The 11516-nt window shown below is 35.1% G+C and overlaps 1 long non-coding RNA gene across 1 annotated transcript; it reads right to left on the bottom strand.

Annotated features, from left to right (window-relative positions):
• Nucleotides 1–3421: 3421 nt before the first annotated feature.
• Nucleotides 3422–10904, bottom strand: LOC122144942. The gene is made up of 5 exons (XR_006159973.1): nt 10738–10904; nt 4650–4823; nt 4288–4466; nt 3644–3817; nt 3422–3569 (listed from the first exon to the last, which is right to left on the bottom strand). It is a non-coding gene; the product is annotated as an uncharacterized LOC122144942 (long non-coding RNA).
• Between the last annotated feature and the right edge of the window lie 612 nt (nt 10905–11516).

Raw genomic sequence — 11516 nt, 5'->3', positions numbered from 1 at the left:
GAATCAGAATGAGCTTTTATTGCCAGATATGTTTACACATACAAGTAATTTGTTTTCGTGACAGAAGCTTCTGCAGTGCAACAGAATGACAGCGACAGAACAAAAACATTCAGACATTCAGATTTTTTATTCATTTTGGTGTTTATCAAACAACACTAAATACTTACTTTTTTTTTTTTTTTAATCTGGACCAAAACATGTCAGAAAAGATATCTGAAACAAACAAAAAAAAAAAAAAAAAAAAAAAAAAAAATTATACTGTTACCCCTGCTGTTGTTCACTCTGTGGCCTCGCCATTTTTTTAAAAAGTATCTTGTAGTTACACATTTTTTTTTTTTTCAGAACTGTTAGTGATGTTCCTATTACTGAGGGTTTTTTTCTTTGTGCCACACTGCACATTTAAAGCTTATCAGTGATGAAATTATCACCCGCCATGTGTTTGGTACCTGTCAGGTGTTTATAACAGACCCTGCTTTCATCAGTTCATAAAACACAACAGGAATTATTTTCCACAAATATAATGTAAACTCAGACTCTTTGTGAGATATTTAGTAAAACTGTTACAGTTAAATTGCAATGTTGAAATGATTTTAAGCATTTTTAAGCATGATCCTCACCTCAGTCTCTCCAGTTTACAGTGTGAATCCTTCAGTATGTCACATAAGTGATTTACTCCTGTGTTTTTCTATTTTTTATTTTCACTCAGGTCCAGTTCTCTCAGGTGTGAAAGGTTTAAACACAGAGCTTAAGTCAGGATGAAACACTGTTTCTCTGTAATACTGCATCCCACACAGACTGAAGACAGAAAGAGAAAAGACAAATGAATCAGATCTATGTTAAGTTTATGTGAGATTTCAATGCATCATAACTAAATGTCATATAGTAGCACACTAATACACCAGCAAAACATGAAAAATATATTATAGAACTATAAACCAATTCCTAACCAGGATTGAGGATACTAGATTCAAGTTTAGAAAGTCATCACTCGGTCAAAATATTTTATGAATGCAGATCTGATTTTTGTGAATTATAAATGTAGAACTGAGTGAAACATTTCAATTGACTATTTTTCACATTCTTAATCTCAATTTAAAGTAATTTTAGTGTAGGTTACTGTTCTTTCATTTTTAAATGGAATATAAGTATATTAGGTGAAGAAAGCGAAGTCAAGTTAATTTACTGCATGCAGGTGTAGTCTGTTACTGTTGATATTATAAATCACTGTAGTGGACGTCTACTTGGGTTTCTGAAATCGTGTTTTTGACAAAGTTAAAATGAGGATAGAAAATTATAAATTTTACAACAAACATTTAGGGAAAAAATGAGGATAGAAAATTTTACAAACTTTTGGGCCAGAAACATGCATTTCATGACCCCTTTTATATTTAGTGAAAAGCAGCATCAGTGTTATAGAAACCATTAAACTCTTTCAGAATAATCTATTGTCATGCAAGTTTTGTCCGCTCACTTCCATTTCATTTTGCAGCAAATTTGTCAGATTTCAGCACATAAATCTTTCTGCTGACAGAAATACTGGACCATCAGTCCATTAGCTGACAGTACTTTTGAATCTTTCTTTAAAAGGGGAAATGCAGAAAATTCAGTGCTATACATTTTGTAACTTGTGCCCTGTTTTCTTAATAAATATTAGGTGTGTAAATATTACTATACTGTTATATTATAGGGATGATGTTTAGGTCCTGTACTCGTACTCGTTAAAATGCCCCAATACCAAACGCCGATACCACACAGCATGTGATAAGTGCCATATTCAGACAAAGAAACACCGACAACAGAAGAACAGACAGCAGAATGGAGTTATTAGAGATTAAGGTTGTCTACGTACGATATCTATGCAATGAATATAATGTTAAACATTTAGTATTAACGCCTGTATAGCTGACGTGCGCAAGCTGATAAAGCACACTGAGTGCTTGAGCGTGCGGCGGCGGAGATGCGCGAGCTTGTCGAGTGATATACATTTCATCACTGGAAAGTTTTGTAGTTCGGTCGGACATGTCAAAAACAAGTAAGTTAAACAATGCATAAGTTACTTAACGGTAGGGAGAGAGAGAGAGAACACGCTCGTGCACATTCTGTTGTATGATCGTTGATGTTCACTCACTTAGCACACCGCATTTAGATTAAAACTAAATCGTAAAAAAAAAGACAATTTATAGGGGCATACACTATAAACATCATTTATTTTCAACCTTAGGCATACATGAACTTTCTGGCGAAAGTGAATCTAGCAGCCTGTGTGTAATGCGCTAGGCTAGGCAGTAGTCTTATTCACTTCGCCTCCCAGTCTTATTCACTTCGCCTCCCAGTACGTTACTACTGTACCTCTCGTTCTTGAGTGTTTTCTGCATTATGTGAGTGGCTTTGGAATATAGATCACAGCACGTTTCAGATAAAAAGAAAAATATCACAGGAGATTTATAACAAGTGGTTCCCGGCATTATTACAGCAAAGCGCGTCATTACAGTACTAAGTCGCTGCAATGGAGCAGCTCTAATGCTATTAAATTACAGACGATGAACCATAGAGCAAAAAAAATAACAAAGTAACAAAGTCTTTTGTAAAATACATTTTAATGGGCACTAATTAAGTGTGAAAAATAACCGAAGGATATAACCAAAATATATATATAATATATTTTTTATATTTTAATATATTAATTTTTATTTTTTTCACTAGTGGGTGCAGGACACTATAGTTCATTTATGTAAGTGAGGATAGTGGGTTAAGGTAAATTTTGTTAATTTATGTAAGTGAGTTTTTCAAAACATTGGGGCGAAACCAATTTGGGACCAAAAATTATTCAGACCAAATCTGGGGAAAAAACTGAAGTTCAGGGTTGCATGAACCTGAATGACAGCATGCCCAGGAGACTACAGTCAGTCATTAAGGCTAAGGGTTGCCCGACTAATTATTGATAGTTGTGTAAATACTGTCATACTAAAAGCTGTCTGAATAATTTTTGGTTGATTGTAATCCATTACATACCTTTCTATTATCTAACATTATCAAGATTAATTTGTTCTGACAGTTTAACTATGAGTTCTTGTCATATTTATATTACCATCTTCTAAACTATAGAGAATAATCTGTGATAATGTGAAATGTTAAAGGTGTCTAAATAATTTTTGGTTTGACTGTATTTAATAAATTGTTAACCAGCTAACATTATACTCTTTTGGTTTCTGTACCCAATATTTAAAAAATGTACAAATGCAATAAAAATATCGGTATTCGGTATCGGCAAGTACCAAAAAATAAAAGTATTGGTATCGGGTGAGAGTACTGGAAAAAGTGGTATCGGTGCATCCCTAATAGATATCCATTTAAATCACAGTGTAATTGCTGCACAGAGTAATGATGATACTAACTGTAGTTTTTCCAGCTTGCATTGTGAACTGCCCGACAGAACACCAAGGTTTTCCACTCCAGAGTATCCTAATTTATTCCCACTCAGGTCCAGCTCTCTCAGATGTGATGGGCTTGATTTCAGAGCTGAAGTCAGAGCTGAACAATCATCAGCTTTTATATCACAAGTCCTTAACCTGCATTCATTTTCATTCTGTTTCATTAAAATACCAAAACACTAAATTGTTTGTTACATGTGAATGTTCCTCACCTCAATCTCTCCAGTTTAAAGCATGGATCCTTCAGTATATCATAAAATTTATTCTCTTTTGTGTGTTGAAGTACATTTCCACTGAGGTCCAGTTCTCTCAGGTGTGATGGGTTTGATTTCAGAGCTGAAGTCAGGAACTCACACTGCTTCTCTTTAATACTGCATTTACACAGTCTGAAGACAGAAACAGAAAGGTCAATGGTTCAGATCCTTGATGGCGTCTTATAAAAAAGCAACAGTAGGCATATAGTCCTCCACATAGTCTTTAGTTGACAGTTTAACTGTTTTTAATTGTTTTTTTAAGTTCCAAATACCAGAAGCTGTTGTTTTTCTTCTCATTCATTTTTTTTTTTAACTAGAGACATAAATTATTATTTTTTTGTCTCTCATCCATTATTGCTGCAAATATGAATCTCACAATATTTCTGCAGAACCTGTTCACAACCAGTACAGTTCATCAAATACTTTAAATTAAACCCAATTATTTCCTAGTTAGACAACTATTATTAAGTTTGACCAACAGAGAAATACAGTTGCAGTACAGATGCAGTGTTACAGTTTAAATACTGTAAAACTTTGCCTGGTTTAACTAAACAGTGATTTTTAATCACACTGTAGCTGCTGTGCAGTATAATGATACTAACGCTAGTATTTCCAGCCTGCATTGTGGGTTCTTCAGTAGATCACTGAGGTTTTTTTTCACTCCAGAGTCTCCTAGTTCATTCTCACTCAGGTCCAGCTCTCTCAGGTGTGATGGGTTTTGATTTCAGAGCTGAAGTCAGTACATAAACAACCTTCATCTTTCATATCACAGCCTCTTAACCTTCATTGGGGAAAAGAGAAAAGCAGAAAATAAAAAATTCTGTAAAAACATAGAAAGAGAGGTCAACTTGACTTACTTGAATACTCAGGCTCTTTACAAAATACAGACTTAAAAATGTGTTTTTTTTTTAAACTGTTGAAGTGATTTTAATCATTTTGATTCTTGTATGTGAATGTTACTGACCTCAGTCTCTCCAGTTTACAGCGTACATCCTTCAATGTTTCAGATACATGCTTCACTCCTTTGTTTTCTATTTTATTTCCACTCAGGTCCAGTTCTCTCAGGTGTGATAAGTTTGAACACAAAGCTAAAGTCAGGATGAGACACTGTTTCTCTGTAATACTGCATCTACACAGACTGAAGACAGAATCAACAGAATAATTTGTCATCTGAAAGTCACACGTGCAATTCTCTCGAACAGCATTTATGTTATAAAGCATTACTTCTATTCCAGATGCATTTGTTTCACGTCAATTTTAAGACTGGTTCTGTCAATGTCACCTTTAGCTCGTCGGGGCAAATGTGTTCCCAGCTACATACAGTAAGGTTTCTTTAGTTAATTACATTAGTTAACATGAATTAATGAAGAACAATACTTCTACAGCATTTTTCAAATAAAAAGTTTTATCTCTTAACATGGGAATTCTTAACATGAACAAGCAACAAACATTAAAGATTAATCTAATCACCTTTTTTATTAATTAAAGTAGTGCTGTATGTGTGCTTGCTACAATTTAAAAAATAAATGAATAAAAATTGTCCCTGAATTTAAGCAGGACTAAAGGATTAGTGTGAACGTCAGCCAATAAAGACTGGTGCCCGATCTGTTGATACGTCATTAATTTGCTTTGTTCTGAAACAGGCACTAAATTGTTGAAATGTTGCATTTTTGTTTTGAAGAGTTTGTGGAGTTCTGTCCGAAAAAACATTGCTCTGCCTCTATAGTAACTGAAATAATTAATAATGATCCACAATCAAAGAGACTTGGCCTTCTGTTTAAAGCTAATTGTCATTTTTTTTAAAAATTGTTTTTAATGGCCGGTTTAATTTTAATACTTCACATTGTGAAACCTCTGGCTCAAACAAATAAGAAAAATAGTTTTATCAAGTACATATTAAATTATGTAAGATACTCACGTCAGTGTGTTGAGTGTACAGTTTTTATCCTGCAGTAGAGCAGAGATCTGATTCTGATTCACTCGTGTGTCTCCTAGTTCATGTTCACTCAGATTCAGTTCTCTCAGGAGTAACGGGTTTTTACCCACAATTCCTTTCACATACTGACAGGCTTCTTCAGCAGCAGGACTTCTCAAAAACCTGGAAAGGTAAAGCAGGATTCATTTTAATTCTTAAATATATGTACATTGGCTTAAAAAACATTGAACATAAAAAAGCATTATTTTTTGACATCCAAATGGTCAAAAACAGTGATGTCAAAAAACAGAAACAGTGCAAATGTCATGAGGAGCAGAAGGGCAAAATATCTTTCTAGACACAGCATGTTTGTGAAGAACTGGAGACTCATAGATCAGCTGAAGAGTGATACAGTGTTAGGAACCTGGGCTTGATGGAAATTAAACTACAGTGTATTCAGAAAAAGTTAGTAACAAACTACTGAGTATCAGAACATTTAGTGGCTCATAATGTCTATTTAAACAGAACTGTAGCTTATACCACACAACATATCACCAACAACACAGTACCTCAGATGCACCAAATTGAAGCATATTGTATTACTGAAATATTATGAATGAATATTTAGCCTGCATGCAATCTATTTTGTATCATCTAAATAATTCACCAGCACATCATTCAAGTTTTTATTGTTGATCCTGTAGTAAATCATTGAGCAGCTTCACTCCTGATTGTCCAGGATCATTTCCTGTGAGATCCAGCTCTATCAGGTGTGAAGGATTTGATCTCAGAGCTGAAGCCAGAGCTTTATAACCTTCTTCACTTATACTGCAGTCTGAAAGTCTAGAAAAAAAAGAGTTTTATAATAATCAAAAAGTATTATGTGATTTATAGAATTAAAAACATATTTCTTACTGTTAAAATATACACTTTTTATTATGAAAAAAAAAATGTTACATGCAATCAATGATAATTAAACTCACCTGAGTTTCTTGAGTGTGCAGGTGCACATTTTCTAATCCGTTCTGCAGTTTCTTCACTCCTGAATCCTGCAGATTATTGTTGCTCATGTCAAGGTCTTTCAGACTGGAGTTTGATCTCAGGACTGTAGCGAGAGCTGAACAGCTTTGCTCTGTTAGACCACACTTACGCAGACTAAAATGTAGAACAGAAGAGAATTTACAAAGTACTTTATTGTCGTCTTTTGGTCTCTGCACAGTTTTATCTCATCTCTATAAGATACTTTAAATGCGAAGCAATAAATAAACTCAACACTATACTCAGTGTGTTGAGTTTACAGTGTTTATCCTGCAGTAGAGCAGCGATCTGATTCACTCGTGTGTCTCCTAGTTCATGTTCACTCAGATTCAGTTCTCTCAGGAGTAACGGGTTTTTACCCACAATTCCTGTCACATACTGACAGGCTTCCTCTGCAGCAGGACTTCTCAAAAACCTGGAGACAGGAAAAGTACACTGAAATATCACAACCGTGCATTGCAGAGCTGCCTTCTACAACGAGATGAAGATCAGGAGACAATGAAGATCATCTTGATACACTTGGTAGACCACAATTGCAACATAAAAGACAGTTTTGTGGAAAACTGCCTCTTTTTATATAAAAGCTTGTAATTAAATTTTACAAATATAATCCAACATAACCATTAAACTCAAATCACTGCAAAAAGAAATAATTAATTTATTAAATTATTCCAATATTTTCACAAATTATAGTTCTTATTTAATAAAAAGGAATTGAATTCAAAGGTAAGATGTGGTAAATTAATGTAGAATAAGGTACGTGTAAATGTTGCACACAGAGATAAAAGATGATTTGACAGTTTAATTGCATTTCAGCTAAAATCTTAAATTTATTGCACTTAAGGACATCTCACCTCAGTGTCTTCAGTGTACAGTTTGGATCCTGTAGTAAATCACTGAGCTGCTTCACTCCTGATGGTCCAGGATCATTTCCTGTGAGATCCAGCTCTATCAGGTGTGAAGGGTTTGATCTCAGAGCTGAAGCCAGAGCTTTATAACCTTCTTCAGTGACACTGCAGTCTGAAAGTCTATAGAAAATAAAAACATGAATTAAAAGTAACATTGTGGTTCAAATTCATCCATTCATCCAGTGCCCAATCATAATTAATGTATGAGAATTGATTAGAAAAATGAATGCATGATTCTGATTGGCTACAGAAGTGTTGATTATTTAGAATAACTGCACAGATAAAGTAGCTCCAGGCAGGTCTTGACTGCATTACAGTTTCATATCACTTCATCAGATTACTTTCCTTACAGCCTACAACAGCAAAAGAAACAAACCCCTGAAGATAATGACCAAGGAAACAATAGGGAAAAAAAAAAAAAAAAAAAATAAAATAAAATAAAATGAATGGCACGTCTTATTCAGGCTAAGAACCATTTATGAATTAGTTCATAAATCAATTGGTTATTTTAGTAGCATGAAAAAAAAAAATCATTTTATACAGAAAGCGAGCAAAGCACATCCCCATCATTGAAGTCATCAATGACTATCATGAGTTCTGTCCTCTTAAAAAAAAAAAACTCTCATTAAAATCAAGTCTATACTGCAAAATGATGAGTGAGTGCATGCCATAAACAGAACAAAAGTCTGACATTTTCACTAATCTAAACACCTGTGGATTTGGCCCTACATGTATATGCTCAACACAAACATGTGTGATTGGTTAAAATTCTACACACTTTTTATGCAACATGCCTAAAAAGAAAATCTGATGTAACATCAGCAGATCTATTTTTGTTCATTTTAGGGCAATTTTTTTCAAACCCTACTTGGGTTATGTACAGTATAAGAAAGATACTTAAGAAAGTAGGAAACTGATTTTGTACATTATGGGCTTTGCTTCTAAATTTCATCCTTAAACTAGGAAAAATATAACTGTGAACAAATGTTATAGCTATTTTATTTTATTTTATTACTGCCATAAGAGAAAAACACTGCTGCTATGTTAATAATGACTTTAATAAAGACAAGACTTTTGTGTAAAAAAGCACAAATGTTATCTCTATGCACAGTCAGTGAATGAAAACCACTGTCTACAACAAAAACAACAAAGTATTATTCAATTATTTCCACTTGGAGGTGAGCCGAAATCAATATTTGAGAAAGTACATGACCAGCCAGTGTTCAAAACTATCGCCTTACCTTACCCCGATTCACAATGGTCAGCTTATAATAATGTTTTCTAATTTGAGTGGAAGGGGTAGGTTTTTGTGGGAAATTCGAAAATGCCACTGTGTCATTATGTCACATCTGTAAACATGAAGTTGTCCCGGCTACTAGGCTATTGCATGTGACGATCCTGCAGGTGGTGGATCGTTTAAAGCCTTTTCTCACAGCAGCTGGAATAATTAATTTTATCATTTTGATGGAGGATTGTAATCCAGAAATGATTGTGTTTATGAAACACATCTGAATGAAATTAAATTAAATTCCGGTTTCAAGTGTGCTTCTGATTACAAATAGCCTGGTAGTACACAATATCTGTATTTTGAAGACAACCAGTTCGAAGGGAGCATAATTTGCTTTTTGGGTTAAGATGATTTCTTAAGAAATTTGAATGGTATGACAATTAGAGATTAGACTGTACAGAAACTGAAATCAGACACTGATACACACTACACACAGTCACGCAATGCTGATGTTGTTAACATTAAGAATTTCAGATCAAAGTTTAACAATATTAATAACGGAGTATCTATTTAAACTAAGTGCAAATAGCCCGCCTTGTTGGCTAAAGCTATTTACACTACCTCCGCCCACCAGTGTGTGATCAGCTAGTCAACACTGCAAATGACAACTGACAATTATCAGCTCCAGTGGCACGCAAAAGATGATCGTAAGTTGTCTTGTTTTGATGCAATCGACATGGGTTCGAATCCACCTTTTGGCAAACTTTTTTTTCTCCCTTTTCAAATTTCAAATCACATCAGAAATGCATTTATTTTCAATAAAAATGAAGGAAATGATCAAAAAGTTGAAAAAAAAATATCGGGTAGGGTTAGGGTATAGGTGTAGGGTGGGATTTATTGTGCCAATAATGTGGCATCCATTTAATAATTTGAATTAAAATTACAATTTTAGGGTTAGGGTATAATATTATATACTGTTTTACAATGTACTGCAATACTGAGGTGCAGATAATTGCCACTATTTGCAATTATTAAAATTAATACAATTTATTTTTGTAAATAGAATCTATAGCTATTTGCATATCACTAAAAATGCTGCTATTTGCACTTAGTGTCCACGCTGGAGCATAACCCATGCAAGGGAGATAATTCTTCACACAGCTGCAACCAGGGGCGTAGCAAGCTTTTCAAAAGTGTGGGGGATGGATGTGGTTTGTTTATTAACAATAAAAACAATGAATACAGTGACAGAAGGGGTACAAAAATGTATAACATACGAGATATAAAAAGCTTCCCATTTAAATGAGTGATACTAGATAAGTATAAAAACACACTCGGAACACATAGAAAATAAGTCAAAACTCTGTTGTGCAAATACACAACAGTAGACTTGCTAAAGAATCAGAATCAGAAAATACTTTAATAATCCCAGGGGGGAATTATTTTTGTTAAAAACTCCAGATATACGCCTCCTCAGCATGAGCTGACTGATAATCTAAACACACCAGGAGAGGCGGGACTTAAGGCAGAACAGCCAATCATCAGCCGGTCACACTCAAAGCCGGTGTCATGTTTGAGAGGGAGGGGGAGAGGAGGCAGCCGCCCGCAGCGAGCGCAGACACAGAGCGGCCAGAGAAATAGAGAAGTGACTGTAGTTAGGCGTTTGTGGAAAAACTGCAGAAAAAGTGCGGGTGTTGAAACCCTCTCACCGGGAAAAGTGTGGGTGTTAAAACACCCACATCCCCCACGGGTGCGGACGCCCCTGGCTGCAACCCCAGGTTTTCAAACAGAGATGGTGACAAAGAGGCAAAATTTACAGACTGCAGCTTTAAAATAAAAGCCTCACTGAGGCCTGACGCCACACCCACTGTCTCTGTACTTTGCTCCTCCCGCCACAATATATATGTGTATAATTCCTGTGTTTGCTTTGGTGTTGATGTAGCTGATGGTGAAATGTACTCACTTGAGTATCTTCAGCTCACACACAGGATTCTTCAGTCCCTCACAGATCTCTTTGACTCCTGAGTCCAGCAGACGGCTGTTGTTCAGGTTCAGCTCTTTCAGGATGGTTTGGGAGGAGAGAACAGTAGCTAGAACTGAACAGCTTTTCTCTGTCAGAGACTACAATTATAAAGCCTGAACACAAAAACAACATTATTTATTATTCAGCACATATTCAGCACACATCAGATCATCAGGTCTTCATATTTACTCACACATCTGACTGACAGTCTTTAATAATAAATAAACATTAGCTATAATGTATAAAGTCATGTTCACTCACTTAATTGTCTCCCAGTTTGCTATGAGAGTCCATCAAAAAAGAGCAGAGAGTTTCTCCCCATCCAGGTCTCCTAATTTATCTTCACTCAGATCCAGTTCTTTCAGTAATAATGGACTTGTATCCAGAACTTTAGTGAGATGCTCACATGCTTCCTGTGCAGCAGGACTTTTTAAAAAACCTACAGGAAGCAGAATTACAATTCTTACAATTATTTTTTTTTTATACTGTATTACAAAACTCTGAGAAAAACTGTTACAAAACATTGAAAAAACATCAGTGTTTATTTTGAAATATCTGAAAGCTTTATTACCGGATGGTCTTTAATGAACACTGTTGATCCTGTAGTAAATCACTGAGCTGCTTCACTCCTGATTGTCCAGGATCATTTCCTGTGAGATCCAGCTCTATCAGGTGTGAAGGGTTTGATCTCAGAGCTGTAGCCAGAGCTTTATAACCTT

The sequence above is a fragment of the Cyprinus carpio genome, unplaced genomic scaffold (assembly GCF_018340385.1).
Source record: "Cyprinus carpio isolate SPL01 unplaced genomic scaffold, ASM1834038v1 S000006809, whole genome shotgun sequence".
NCBI lineage: Eukaryota > Metazoa > Chordata > Actinopteri > Cypriniformes > Cyprinidae > Cyprinus > Cyprinus carpio.
The sequence above is the reverse complement of the archived record's forward strand: the minus strand, read 5'-3'. Positions and strand labels throughout refer to the sequence as shown.